The following is a 15,570-nucleotide window of genomic DNA, read 5'->3' as shown; positions in this document are numbered from 1 at the left end:
AAAAAAATGAATAGAGAAACAACGTTATGTAACAGGCAGCAATGGACTGAATGTATTACACGCGAATAATACACTCTAGTCACGTGACAGCTACCCTCCCCGCTCCAGACTTAATAGTATTCTCTGTATTCACAAGAAACGAATACAGAAAGAAAGCAAAGAAGGTGTGCGACTTGGGCCTTTGGGTTTTTTGTTGTGTTTTTGGTTTGGGTTTCTTTTCTGCTGGCTGGAATCCAAGTACTGCCTCAGAAAAAGGACCGTCCCATCCACTTGGGTAACACCGCCCCAAACGAGCCTCCATGGAGGGTCAATTCCAAGGGAGTCCATCCATGAAGTTTCCCAAAGGGATGAGCCAGACTCCTGAGGTCCCTGCAACACAGCTGGGGCTCCAGCTGCAACTCTGCCCCGCGGGACTGAAGAAGTCAGCAATCTTGGGGACATGAGGAGGGATACTGCAGTTGAAGCCACACGTGCAGGTTCCTCCAGGTCCTTTGGGGGGTCCCAGCTGTAGAATTGGACAGGGCTCGCCACGTCGTCTGGGATTTCTACCTCTGTGTATTTCCCAGGCCTCCTGTACTAGAATACTATCATTTTAGCAATGCTTGATAGAAATCTTCCTTAACCTCTTCCACTTACTTCACACCTCCCCACCTTCTTAGAGAACAGCGAACATGATTGAGCATTTCAGTGATGACTTGGGTTGTGAAGCAGAGGACAAGGATGGAAAGATATCGATTATTCCCAATTACTCTACCAAGCTACCATGCTGGGTATTCAGGGGTTGTAAGTTGTGGAAGGCAATGTGGAAGGCTTGCACTGAATGACTCAAGCCACTTAGAATTCTGCCCACTTCTGGTGTATCCTTCACCACTTCATCCCTCTCTTATTTACTGCTTCAAATCTGCTGTGGCTGGGAAACCAAAAAATGAATTGTTAGAACAACATGAGACACGAGCTGATTCATTCTGGGCCTTCTACGTGCTCTGTCCAATACGGGAGTCACAAGCCACGTGTGGCTATTGCGCACGTGAAATGTGGCTTGTGCACGCTGAAATGCATTGGAGGCGTAAAATACACAGAGTTAGAAGACGGGCGCGAGGGAAAAATAGTCTCAGTAATTTTCATATTCATTACATGTTGAGATGTCAATATTTTAGATACATGGAGTTAAATAAGAGATATTAAAATTCATTTGACCTGCTTCTTTTTACTTTTCTTAACGTGGCCACCAGAACATTCAGAATTACACATGTGGCTCACATTACACTTCCACTGGACAGCACTGGCCTTGAAACAAATCGCAGTAGATTTCTGTGCTTGGGCTTCGTGTTAGATCTTTTTGTTCCCTCAGACGTCTCTCCTCCCTGCTTTGGATCCTGCCCCCCACCCCACCCTCCATCCCTTCGTGTACCAGATGGCTGACGTTACCAGGAATCTGATTTGTAGAAAATTCCAGAATGGCTGCTGCCTTGACCTCACACAGAAAACTCTCCAAGAGAGGAACAGTTTCTGAAGTACAGGCGTGTATAGGAGAGTAAGAAAAGAAAGAATAAATAATTGGCAAGGCAGGAAGGGTCAAGGTGGAAGAAGAAAAATCTGCTTTGGATGGTAAGTCCTCTCCAGGGGGCCCTGTGAACCTGGCAAGCCCAACCCGACGGCGCCTCACATTTCATCACAGCGCGGATGGGGAAGGATGGGCCCGAGGAAGGGCCTTACACCAGTAACCCCAACAGAGCAGCCCCCCGCGAGTAGCCCCCATCACCCTCCTCTGTTTGGCCAGGTACCAGGCACGACCTACCGTTACCCCCATTGCTCTGCTACTAAGCTGAGCCGGGCCCTGAAATTCTCTGCCGTGAGCCATCCGCCTCCTTAGAGACTTGGAAAGGTCTCCGAGGCCGTGTTCTTGAGGGGGACACTCATGAGAACCTGCTCTCCGGAAAGCAGCCCGACAGTCTCCGGAGGGCTGGGGGAGACCACCCCCCCCGGGGACCCCTCCTCTTCTAATCGTGGGAGAGCTACTTGAAGGGGCTCCCACAGCCCCCGGCTTCTCTGAGCGCTTGGTCTGATCCTGCTGCCCTTTCCGAAAAGGCCTTTGGTTGGAAAAAGAAAAGTGATGACAAAACAAGTTAATTAAGGAGAGCAGGACAAACCTAAGAAGAGAAAACAGTGATAGCCAGAAACGCTGAGTTCGGAGAACTACATTCTAAGCCAGACAAAGACTATTATGCATACCGAGTCACTCACTACCACAGTACGTGCTGAGGGCCTACTATGGGCCGGGTACTTTTGCTGGGTATGGAAGGGAACGAAGAAAGATCCCGCCTGTCCTCAGGCAACACCAATAAGCACATCTTACAGTATGTCAGAGAGTGACGGTGCTCGGAAAGAAAGATGGAGCGATGGATACAGGGGGGTTCGGGGAACAGTGAGATCGAATGTGCAATTTTAACCAGGCCTTTTAGAGAAGGTGGCATTCAACCAAAGGCTTGACCATTAGGGGCCTGGCGGAAGAGCATCCCAGGCAGAGGAAACAGCCGGCGCAAAGGCGAGCATGCCTGGTCTGCTCAACACAAAGGCCAGCATGGCTAGAGCACAGCAAGTAAAGGAAAGAGCCGCAGACAGCGAGGTAAGGTGGACGTGGCAGGGAATCCTATAAGGCCTCCCGGGCGATGATAAAGACTTTAGCCTGGTTACTTGATCTCTTCCCTTCCTCTCAAACAGGAGCCTCCAGGCTTGAAGCAGGGACAGGAGCGGAGCGCAAAGACATGAGGCAGGGTGTCTCCAAACTCATTTCTTTCTCTTTCACTTTTTCCTTTAGTCATGAGGGTCAACCATCCCCACTTGCTTTTTTCTTTTTCTTTAATGGCAATCACTAAGGCAAAAAAAAAAAAAAAAAATTCCATCCATTTACCTGTCCCTAAATTACACAAGCAAATCATCCTATTTCCTTCTTCTGTTAACTTTCAGTCCAGGACCAATGATGCATTCTGTCACACGGAGAAACACCATAATTCCTAATACAATCCAGAACTTAATCAATCTGTGCTATCTGGATAGAAAGGAACGCCAACACCTTCACCGAGACCCACCGAGGGAACACGGGATTGTCATAAATGTGCTGAGTTGCCTAGTCAAGGGTTTCCTAACTTAGTAAGACCGAGGATTTATGTCAGGGTTTGGGGTCAGCTGGATAAGGACTAAAGTTCAGAACGCTGCGGAATCATGTGACTTGGGAGTCTGTCCTCAGCAACCCCTTTGGCTTTTGACAAACATGATGGATTTTGCATCTTGGCAGGTTAGCAAACACAGCCTAAGTCTCCTTCTTTGGCAGGCTGGCTCGGGGCAGGAAGTAAAGCTGGCAGGAACTCTGTATAGACCAGAATTAAACCCACCAGAGCCAGCATCTGTCACTCCAGATTCTCAGAGAGACGGTGACCTAGTTAAGCATGAAGTTCCTCGTTACAGGAAGCTGAGAAGCCAGCGTGCTCTGAATCAATCCCATACACTCCACATCTACGAGAAGAGCCATCAGCTTGGACAAAACAGGCTGGACAAAAAGGTCTGAGTCCACAGGTAAGAAACCCCTCGGTATGTGCTTGGGTCTGATGGGACCTCCCCACTGCTGTTCACACAGTGTGCGGACTGGATTAGCTCAGAAGACACTGCTAATGGGGTGGGTTCTCTCTGCATCTGCAGGGTGGTGGGAAGAATGCACAGGGAGGAGAAGGAAAAGAGTAGATAAGGGACTTCCCTGGTGGCGCAGTGGTTAAGAATCCGCCTGCCAGCGCAGGGGACGTGGCTTCGAGCCCTGGTCCGAGAAGATCTCACAGGCCGCGGAGCAACTAAGCCCGTGCGCCACAACTGCTGAGCCTGCGCTCTAGGGCCCGCATGCCACAACTACTGAAGCCCGTGCACCTAGAGCCTGTGCTCTGCAACAAGAGAAGCCACCGCAATGAGAAGCCCGCGCACCACAACTAGAGAAAGCCCACGTGCAGCAACAAAGACCCAACGCAGCCAAAAATAAATAAATAAATAAAATTAAATAAATAAAGAGTAGATAAAACACGAGCCTTTCCTGCTTTCTTTCCTGTGCCATCTATCCATTCTTCAAACCATGAGTGTCCACTGCATGACACTCACAGGCCTGGATACTGAGACACAAGAAATCTCTGCAGAGCATGGGCTCTAGTCACATGGGCTTCAGCAGTTGTGGCACATGGGCTCAGTAGTTGTGGCTCACAGGCTTAGTTGCTCCATGGCATGTGGGATCTTCCCGGACCAGGGCTTGAACCCGTGTCCCCTGCATTGGCAGGCGGATTCTTTTTTTGTTTTTTAGAAGGAAACAATGTAAATATTTTAATAAAAACAATTCCACAGCATTTATTGTCATCTGGTAATAACATAAAGGTGAGCAAAACAATATGAATAAATGCTTTAGAACTACACTTCTAACAAAGGACACCTAAAAAAACTGTATTGCCTTCTCAACAACTTCTCACTTCATTGATCATTTCTAGTTGGAGACACTTTGGAGCAGAGTAATGTTAGCATGATCCGACCCAGTTGTTTTCCTGACTTTGTTTTAGAATGAATCTCTTCTGCATCATCTAATACGAGGTTCATATACTCATCAATACCAATGATACAGCCCTCTATCCACATATTCACTTGCTCGTAAAGCCACACCTGAATCCGAGATCTATTTTGCAAGTATCTGAAGATGAGATTGATGGGCTGCACCATCACCTTCTGCACCTTCTGGCCCTGGCCCCGGTACACCATGGTGGAAGCTCACAAATACCACACTATCCCGCACACTACCTCAAAAAAAAAATGGCAGGCGGATTTTTAACCACTGCGCCACCAGGGAAGTCCGCCCTTGCTTTTTTTATGTCATAATATTTACCGTAAAAATTCAACCTAAATTACAAACAAAAGGTTGAACCATTGGCCTAAAATAGATAAGCCTTTGGGATTGAATCAGATAGGTAATGCATACCTATTCCTCCTGAAGCTCTGCTTAGCAACTAGATTCCTGGAAATTTTCCCAGATAACCTGGGAGAATGAGACTGGATGTTCCTGCAGCAAAGCCCTAGGACTAGGATGTTCTTTCATGATATACTGCTTCCTCAGACTCTGGAGGAGCCAAGGGGGCAGAGATGGAGAAAAGGGGCAGAGGAAAAAGGGAGCTGGGAAGGTTGAGGCAATCCTCCATCACAAGAGGCTGGCAGGAGACTGGGGAAGGGGTCCTTTCTGAGCCCTCCTGCAAGGACTTGTCCCCTTCCTCCGCAGCCCTTCAGCACCCTGCCCTCGACCAACCCACAGCAACGATAGGGGAAGGAAGGGAGGCAAACTCACGGTCAGCAAAATGTTTCATCTTAGGTTGAAGCTGGTAGAAAGGCTGCAGGTGACAGTAGACAGTATCAAAGCCGTGGTCAGAAGGGTGGGCCTCACAGTGATATAAATGTGGTTTCAAATCTTAGCTCCAACATTTACTAACTGTATGAACCCAGGGTAAACCCCTTAACCTCCCTAAGCTTCCCAAGCTATAAAATGAGTATAAAATACCTATCTCACAAGACTGGGGGGGGGCATTAAGTAATGAATGTGAGTAGGCGCTAGAGTGAACACAAGTGGTAATAAAGATGATGGTAATATGCTAGGAGTGCCCTGTTAGGTGAAGGATGAGCTGGAACAAGAGCTCTGTAAGTCATGATGAACTACAACAGTTAATACTTTAAAGCAAGGACCTGAAGAGGATGCAGCCAATGAAAGTAGCTTCAGGATACTGGCCCCAATCACTAGAGAATCACAGCTCTTACTGAACAGAAGATTAGACAGCTTACAAATGAAAAGTTATGCCCCTCATACATATGATCCAGCAACCCCACTCCTGGGCATTATCCAGACAAAACTCTTAATTTGAAAAGATATATGCACCCCTATGTTCACAGCAGCACTATTCACAATAGCCAAGACATGGAAGCAACCTAAATGTCCATCGATAGATGAATGGATAAAGGAAATGCGGTATATATATATATATACACAGACACACACACACACACGCACACATATACACACAATGGAATATTACTCAGCCATAAAAAGGAATGAAATAATGTCATCTGCAGCAACATGAATGGACCTAGAGACTATCATACTAAGTGAAGTAAGTCAGACAGAGAAAGATAACTATCATATGATATCGCTTATATGTGGAATCTAAAAAAAAATGATACAAATGAACTTATTTACAAAACAGAGAGTCACAAATGTTGAAAACAAACTTATGGTTAGCAAGGGGGAAGGCGGGGAGGGATAAACTGGGAGATTGGGATTGACACATACACAATACTATATGTAAAATAGATAACTAATAAGGACCTACTGTATAGCACAAGGAACTCTACTCAATACTCTGTAATGACCTATATGGGTAAAGAAAATTTAAAAAGACTGGGCATATGTATACGTATAACTGATTCACTTTACTGTACAGCAGAAACTAAGACAACATTGTAAATCAACTATACGCCAATAAAAATTAAAAAAAAAAAAGTGATGCCCCTTGCAGAGTCAATCAGCTCCATTCCCACCACACGTGAGAACAATGGGAAGTCACTCAAAAGGCTCATGGGGTGACCTTGGTGGACATTTTTATAACAGAGTGGATGTGAAGAGAAAGAAATGGCAAGGTTACATATACACAATCACTCAGTAAGAACACAATATATCAAAACCTATGGGAAAAGGTTAAGGCAACACATAAAGGAAAACAAAGACCCTTAAATGCATTTACGGGAAAAAACAGAACGATTAAAAATAAATGAACTAATCATTCCGCTCAATAATCTAGAAAAAAAGTAACAAACTCAAGGAAAATTTTTAAAAACTCAAGGAAACATATGACCCAGCAATCCCACTACTGGGCATATACCCTGAGAAAACCATAGGTCAAAAAGAGTCATGTACCAAAATGTTCATTGCAGCTCTATTTACAATAGCCAGGACATGGAAGCAACCTAAATGTCCATCGACAGATGAATGGATAAAGAAGATGTGGCACATATATACAATGGAATATTACTCAGCCATAAAAAGAAATGAAATGGAGGTATTTGTAATGAGGTGGATGGAGTTAGAGTCTGTCATACAGAGTGAAGTAAGTCAGAAAGAGAAAAACAAATACAGTATGCTAACACATATATACGGAATCTAAGGGAAAAAAAAAAAAAGGCCATGAAGAACCTAGTGGCAAGACGGGAATAAAGACACAGACCTACTAGAGAATGGACTTGAGGATATGGGGAGGGGGTGGGGTGAGATGTGACAGGGTAAGAGAGTGTCATGGACATATATACACTACCAAATGTAAAATAGATAACTAGTGGGAAGCAGCCGCATAGCACAGGGAGATCAGCTCGGTGCTTTGTGATCACCTAGAGGGGTGGGATGGGGAGGGTGGGAGGGAGGGAGATGCAAGAGGGAAGAGAAATGGGAACATATTGTATATGTATAACTGATTCACTTTGTTATAAAGCAGAAGCTAACACACCATTGTAAGGCAATTATACTTCAATAAAGATGTTTAAAAAAAAAAAAAACTCAAGGAAAATAGACAAAAGAAATTAATGCAAAAAATATTTAAGGAACTCAATAATGAACAAAAGCATATACCTACCCAGTATAATAAACGGTTGGTTTTTGAAAAGACCATTAAATTAAACAAACTCTTGACTAACTCTTGATTAGTCAAGGGGGAAAGAAAAAAGTGAGAAAAGACATAAAACTACAGATTTATTTTATAGCTTAAATAAGTACTCTGTAGAACTTTATACCAATAAATTTGAAAAACTAGATAAAACAGGTGACTTCCTGACTTCCCTCAGAGAATATAAATTATCAAACCTGATTTAATAAGTAGTAAAGTTTCTAACAATCCTAGAAGAAGTGAAAAGGGTGTCAAAAATCTACTCCTAAAAAAGGACCCAGGTCCAGATAGTTTTATAGGAACATTCTAGTTAACTCTCAAGGGTCATCCAACATAAATATTATGTGAACCACAGACAAAATTTTAAATTTTCTAGTAGCCAGATTTCAAAAAGTAGAAGTAGGTGAGATTAATTTAAATAATAAATTTATTTCATAACATCTAAAATGTTACCATTTTAACATGGAATTGGTATAAAAATATTATAAATAAGATATTTTACATAGTTTTTTATGCTAAGTCTTCAAAACCCAAGGGATATCTGACATGGCACATCTCAACTCAAACAAGTCATGTTTCAGGTACTCAACTGTCATTTGTGGCTAGTGGCTACCATATTGGACAGCAGGAAACCAGGTCATTGGTAATGCAAACTGTGCCAAAGCATTAGAAAAAGATTAAAAAACACATATCATTCTATGAATTCAGTATAACCCTAACAGTAAATCAAAATACAGAGAGCAAAAAAACAGAAAAAGTCACCAGCCCAACCTCACAAAAACAAAAATGAAATACTTGTAAATCAAATTCAACAATACAGGGGGACTTCCCTGGTGGTCCAGTGGGTAAGACTCCACACTCCCAATGCAGGGGGCCCGGGTTCGATCCCTGGTTGGGGAACTAGATCCTACATGCCACAACGAAGAAGCCCTCATGCTGCAACTAAGAAGTCTGCACGCTGCAACAAAGATCCTGCATGCCACAACTAAGACCTGGTACAGCCAAAATAAATAAATAAATAAATATTTTTAAAAAATTTGACACTATACAATCCAACAACATGCATCTTGACTAGTACATAATAACTAAAGTTTATTACAGGAATGCAAAGACAGATCATTTGAAACAAATCAATTGATACATTAACAAATTAAAGGAAGAGAAAATAATTACGATTGATGCCCAAAAAAGCTTTTCAAAGCATTCAACATTAATTTCTGATTTTTAAAAAAACAGCAAATTTGGTATAGAAGAAAATTATATTAACTTGAAAGCAAACATTGTACTAAATAGACATAAAATCATTCCTACTGGGACTTCCCTGGTGGTCCAGTGGTTAAGACTCCGCACTTCCAATGCAGGGGGCACAGGTTCGATCCCTGGTCAGTGAATTAAGATCCCACATGCCGCGTGGCGCAGCCAAAAAAAAAAATCATTCCTATTAAAGTCACCAAAACAAGAAAGCCCTGAATATGCCCAGAGTTCAACACTGTACTAGTAGTACACAAAAACTATGAAAATTGGTAGGCAATTCTTAAAGATTATCAAAACTAATAAAGAAATTAATAAACTGGCTGGATATAAGAGCAACATAAAACTCAGAAGCTTTTCCATCACCAATAGCCACTCAGAAAATGTAATAGGAAAAAAAAGATCCTAATAGCAAGAGCCATCAAATACTTAGGGACAAAACTTCAAGATGAGTAAGACCTATATTCAAAAAACTACAACTGTCTACTAAAGATGAATAAATGAAGAAATATGCATTGTTCTTGATAGGAAGACTTAACAGTGTAAAGATATCAATTCTCCTTAATCTATAAATTTTGTAAATCAGGATCAGTTGAGAGAGTATACACTTAAAACCCATAATCAAAGTATTAAGATCCAGAGCATATATAAATCATCTACAAAACAATTTGAAAAGGCAGTCTGATAGAAACAAAATGGCAAACCCAAGTGATTCCAAGAAAAATGAATGCTAATAACAAACAAAACTGTACAAAGTGGTCAAAGTAACTATTAATGGGAAAATAAAAAATTAAAAGCCCTGTGATGAAATTTTTAAAAAGCAAAAACAAGAAAAATAAATAAATAAAAGATAAAAACCCTGTGATATATTTCCTCACACTAATTAGTTTGCCAAAAAATAAAAACCAAAGGTTGACATCTTGGGGGGGAAACATGCACCTCGTACACATGTGTGGGAGGAAACACTGGTGCAGCCTTTTGGAAGTCAAATTGGAATGTTCCTGCCCTTTGGCCCGACAGCACAATGAGGAAGGGCACCTACAGAAATATTCACATGTGCTCAATGATATTTGTATGCTGTTTATTAAAGCAAAATATATATATATGTCATCTTATATATATCATATATATGCCATCTAAAATTTGATCAAGAGAAGAATTTATTAAATTATGTAGCTTGTTACTACCGACTATTGTACCACCTTTATCAAAAATAAGGCTAGGGACTTCCCTGGAGGTCCAGTGGTTAAGACTCTGCGCTTCCAATGCAGGGGCTGCATTCGGAAGCGGCAGGTTCGAACCCTGGTCAGGGAACTAAGATCCCACGTGCCACGTAGTGTGGCCAAATTAAAAAAAAAAAAATAAGGCTTACTCAAGACATGGAAGAAACCTAAGTGTCCATCGACAGATGAATGGATAAAGATGTGAGATACATATATATATTTATATATATATATAAAGTAATATTCCATTGTGTATGTATATATATTACATACACAATGGAATATTACTCAGGCATAAGAAAGAATGAAATAATGCCATTTGCAGCAACATGAATGGACCTAGACATTATCATACTAAGTGAAGTAACTCTGACAAAGACAAATATCATATGATATCACTTATATGTGCAATCTAAATAATGATACAAATGAACTTATTTACAAAACAGAAATAGACTCACAGATATAGAAAACAAACAAAGTTACCAGAGGGGATAGCGGGGAGTGGGGGATAAATTAGGAGTTTGGGATTAACATATACACACTACTATATATAAAACAGATAAACAACAAGGACCTACTGTACAGCACAGGGAACTATATTCAGTATCTTGTAATAACCTATAAGGGAAAAGAATCTGAAAAAGAATATAGGGACTTCCCTGGGGGCGCAGTGGTTAAGAATCCTCCTGCCCATGCAGGGGACACAGGTTTGATCCCTGGTCCAGGAAGATCCCACATGCTGTGCAGCAACTAAGCCCGTGAGCCACAACTACTGAGCCCATGAGCCACCACTACTGGAGCCCGCTCCTAGAGCCCGTGGTCTGGTCTGAAATGAGAAGCCACCGCAATGAGAAGCCCGCACACCACAACGAAGACCCAACGCAGCCAAAAATAAATAAGTTTATTTTAAAAAGTATATATGTATGTATGTACAATATAAACTGAATCACTTTGCTGTATACCTGAAACTAACACAACATTGTAAATTAACTATACTTCAATTTTTTTAAATATGGTTTAAAAAAAAAAAAAGAAGGCGGCTAAATATTTGTGCTGATGTGGAACCTCTCTAGGTCCCGGTAAATGGCAGAAAAGGCAAACCACGGAACAATATATACCATAATCTGATGTATGTTTTTTAAAAATAAATGAATAAGCAATTTAAATATATACGAATGTGGGGAATTCCATGGTGGTCCAGTGGTTAGGACTCTGCACTTCCACTGCCAAGGGCCTAGGTTCGATCCCTGGTGGGGAAACTAGATCCCGCAAGGCAGGCGACACAGCCAAAAAAATGTGTGTGTGTGTATATATATATGAATGTGGGTGGGTATACAGAGGACCTAGACAGATACATACTTATGGGGGACGGCGCAAAAGTTGGGGAGGGGAAGGGACATTCCCACTGTACTCTATATTCTTCTCTGTGGTATTCATATTCATGGGTTGCTTGCTAATTTTCTTTAACATTGATTCCTCTGAAGGGAAAACATAATTCCGGAGAGATTCCAACAACAGTAACAGAGGCTCAGTATGCATCAGTTGTGTGAGGGAGGGTGGAAACCGCCTCCTTATCACAGACCACATTTAAGAATTCAAGGATCCAAAACTCTTCTCCCTGTGGGGCTGCTTATAAACTAGCCCCTCCCCTCACTGAGGTTCAAGCCAAAAAGTAACACGCTTGCAACTCTTGGAGAAGACAATACAGATTTTTAGAGATATTAATCTTAACTTCGTGATTGCAAAAGACTCAGAGCAATCAGCCCAGAAAGGAAAGTTTGTGCCTCTTCTTGTCTTAACAGGACAGAATAATGCCACGTTCATGGAGGGGCTGCTAAAGGGGTGGGTCACAAATCTCATGGCCGGGAGATTCCTCCCAATAGCCTACTCAGTAAAAAATGTTACATCCCAAATATTAACCACATTTATTTAAGCCACTTGTGATAGAAGTGCTTAATAAGCTGTACAACAATGAACCCCGAAGCTTAAAAAGGTAACTGAATAAAGGACTTTTCTTTCAAAACTGGCTAACTCGGCCTCCTCCACTGAGTCTTGGGGACCCAGTAGCTTTTACAAAGTAGGTTTTTATTTCTTAAACTAAGAGGAGGGTAAAGGGAGGGCGAGGAGAGAGGAGAGAGGGCGAAAGTACAGGGCAAAACACTGAGAAGCATAAAAGCTTTGTCAGCGTGTTGGCCGGCACATGGCAGTCAGCCACAAGCCGCTACGCAGCCCTCAGAGAAAGTCCAAGTTGAGATGCATTGTAACTATAAGATATGCACTGGATTTCAAAGACTTAGCGTCCAAGGGGGAAAAAAGAATGTTAAAATATCTCGTTAAGAATTCTGTTATATTGTTTACATATTATAATGATATTTTGGAATATTAGATAAAACATTAAAATTAATGAAATGGAATTGTTTTCTCTCATTTTTTTTAATGTGGTGTGGTGGGTCGAATAGTGTCCCCCCAAAGTTTAGGACCACCTGGAACCTCACAAAGGGAACTTATTTGGAAATAGGATTACTTCAGGATCTTTTTTTTTTTTTTTTTTAATTTATTTTTGGCTGTGCTGGGTTTCTGTTGCTGTGCGCGGGCTTTCTCTAGTTGCGGCGAGCGGGGGTTACTCTTTGCTGCAGTGCGCAGGCTTCTTATTGCGGTGGCTTTTCTTGTTGCGGAGGACGGGCTCTAGGCACGCGGGCTTTAGTAGTTGCAGCATGCAGGCTCAGTAGTTCTGATGCATGGGCTTAGTTTGCTCCGCAGCATGTGGGATCTTCCCGGACCAGGGCTTAAACCCATGTCCCCTGCATTGACAGGCAAATTCTTAACCACTGCACCGCCAGGGAAGTCCTACTTAAGGATCTTGAGATGAAATTATCCTGGTTTAGACTGGGCCCTAAAACCAATAACTGGTATTTTTATAAGAGAAAAGAGAGAGGGAGATTTGGAAACCGAGTCAATGACACTCAGGGAAGATGCCATGTGAAGACTGAGGCAGAGACTGGAGAGACACAACTATAAAACCAAGGAAGGGGAATTCCTTGGCGGTCCAGCGGTTAGGAGTCCGCGCTTTCACTACCGTGGGTGTGGGTTCAATCCCTGGTCGGGGAACTAAGATCCCAAAAGTCGCGGGGAAAAACAAAAACAAAAACAAGAAAGGCCAAGTGTTTCCAGGAACCACCAGATGCTAGAAAAGGCAAGGAAGGATTCTTTCCAGACCCTTCAAAGGAAGCATGGCCCTGCTGACACCTTGATTTCAGACCTCTGGCCTCCAGAACTGAATTAAAGGAACTTTCTGACCATTTGTTTGTGATCATTTGTTATGGCAGCCCGAGGAAGTTAATATAAGTGGCATAAAATAGATAACTAATAAGGACCTACTTTATAGCACAGGGAACTCTACTAAATACTCTGTAATGACCTATATGGGAAAAGAATCTAAAAAAGAGTGGATACATCTATATGTATAACTGATTCACTTTGCTGTACAGCAGAAACTAACAACATTGTAAATCAACTATACTCCAACGAAAATTTAAAAAAAAAAATACAAGTGGCTATTAGGAAATGTCAAGTTACAGATGTGGGCTCACATTCTACTTCTGGTGACACTGCTGCACTAGAGTTTAAAGGGAATTCACCCCCCTCAAACCCAAGTCTTCACTATGGACCCTAACAGCTTAGGCATATAATAGTCCCCATATTTCTTAAGTGGTTCTAATTGATGAAAGTTATACCCCATTGAGGTATCTGGAAGTCTCTCGATTTTGCTCACTTGTTTCTAAATTTTTCATGTTGGTAGGATATGAAAAATACTTCCTAACATGTGTACAAGCATCATGGGACACTCAGAACCTAAGTGCACAATATTTTTAATATGTATGGGACTTATTACCCAATTTACTGAAGGGGACATATTATGTCCTTGGAAAACATTCAACCATTATCCTCAACTGCCAGCGAAGCATTTTCTGCCAAGCGTCCCAAGCTGCTGCCACCCTGCCCTCTGCCTTGGCCTTCCTATCTCCCTTCCAGATGCTCAGGCCCAGCCACTGTGCTTTGAGATAAGACGTCTCCCTTCAAAACACCTTTCCCATGTCTCTCCTTAATAAGACAAGACAGCTGCTGTTTCAGGGAACTCCCAAGGGGGTTGGCCTTGCAGCTTCAACAAAGTATCAGCTGCAGCACAACCTTTTAGGGCGTGCACTGCCAAGCCAATTACCACCGCAGCTAGCAACCCAGGCACAGGCGGGGAGGCTGCCAGGGGGAGCGCATCTCCCCTCCCCCCCCCCCAACCCGGGGGCAAGTCTCTGCAGACGTGGCGGCACCGAGAAAGGAAAGGCCACCTCATTGCTAGGAATAAACAGGCCTAGGATAAACATGGTTTTTGCCCCAACAGGATCCAGGGGGGAGAGGTCAAGAGAATGCACCAGATTTTGTCAGGGTACACAGAAGCCAGGACGGATGAAGAGAAGGAAGCAAAACCGGATAAACAAGTGATCACGACCCAGAGGACAGGCAGACAAGGGAGCAGGGTATTCCCAGTTCACGCCGCGTCGATGAGAGACAAGAGCGTGAAGATATTTGGGTTGCATCCATTGGAACCGGAGAGAGGTGGCCAAGCTGCTAGCGGGGCTCTGTTATGCTTAAAATGCTGGAAAGTCATATTTGCTGGAAAAGTTAAATCAGGGACAGGGCTGTCCCACAGCAAAATCACACAGATGGGAAATGTAGGCAGTAAAACTGTGAATCCAACATTTATTAAGCACCAGAAAAAAAAGGCACTTGTATACTTGTTCGTACCTCACCTTGTGTGAGAAAGCGATTTTTTTTTTTGGCCGTGCCACATGGCACGGGTGAGATCTTAGCTCCCCAACCAGGGATCGAACCCACGCCCCCTGCAGTGGAAGCTCGGAGTCTTAACCACTGGACTGCCAGAGAAGTCTCGAGAAAGGGATTTATTATTCCCATTATTCAGAAGAGAAAGCTGAGGCTCTAAGATGTTAAGACACTTGCCCGAGCTTATTCAGTCTACCCTGCAGAAGGACTAAGTGTGTTCAGGCAGATAACTGGTCCTGTGGTTGTGTGTGTGTCGGGCGGAGGGAGGGAGGGTTTCCTCACTCCGTTTTACTACCTCTCTGTTTCAGGCTGGACAAAGGCAGAATGTTCAAAGGTCAAGAATCAAAACCATAATGAGATACAACTTCACACCTACGAGGACGGCTTTAATCAAAAGAGCAGGTAAGGGGACTTCCCTGGTGGCGCAGTGGTTAAGACTCTGTTCTCCCAATGCAAGGGACCTGGGTTCAATCCCTGGTCAGGGAACTAGAGTTCTCATGCCGCAACTAAGGAGCCCGCCTGCTGCAACTAAGGAGTCCTTG

General features: G+C 42.9%; 1 protein-coding gene and 2 pseudogenes across 4 annotated transcripts in view; all 3 read right to left on the bottom strand.

Annotated features, from left to right (window-relative positions):
- LOC309629083 (centromere protein U pseudogene) overlaps positions 1-15,570 on the bottom strand; it is a 385,624-nt pseudogene that overhangs the window by 184,148 nt on the left and 185,906 nt on the right. The window lies entirely within an intron of this gene.
- KAT2B (lysine acetyltransferase 2B) overlaps positions 1-15,570 on the bottom strand; it is a 103,298-nt gene that overhangs the window by 69,628 nt on the left and 18,100 nt on the right. The gene's annotated exons all lie outside the window — the stretch shown is intronic.
- On the bottom strand, positions 19-6,900 carry LOC309629110 (small nuclear ribonucleoprotein E pseudogene; annotated as a pseudogene). The gene has a single exon. The product of its transcript is annotated as a small nuclear ribonucleoprotein E pseudogene (transcript).

This window comes from Balaenoptera borealis, assembly GCF_965194805.1.
Source record: "Balaenoptera borealis genome assembly, chromosome: 5".
Lineage (NCBI taxonomy): Eukaryota > Metazoa > Chordata > Mammalia > Artiodactyla > Balaenopteridae > Balaenoptera > Balaenoptera borealis.
Note: the sequence above shows the minus strand (reverse complement) of the source record. Positions and strands in the feature narration are given on the sequence as shown.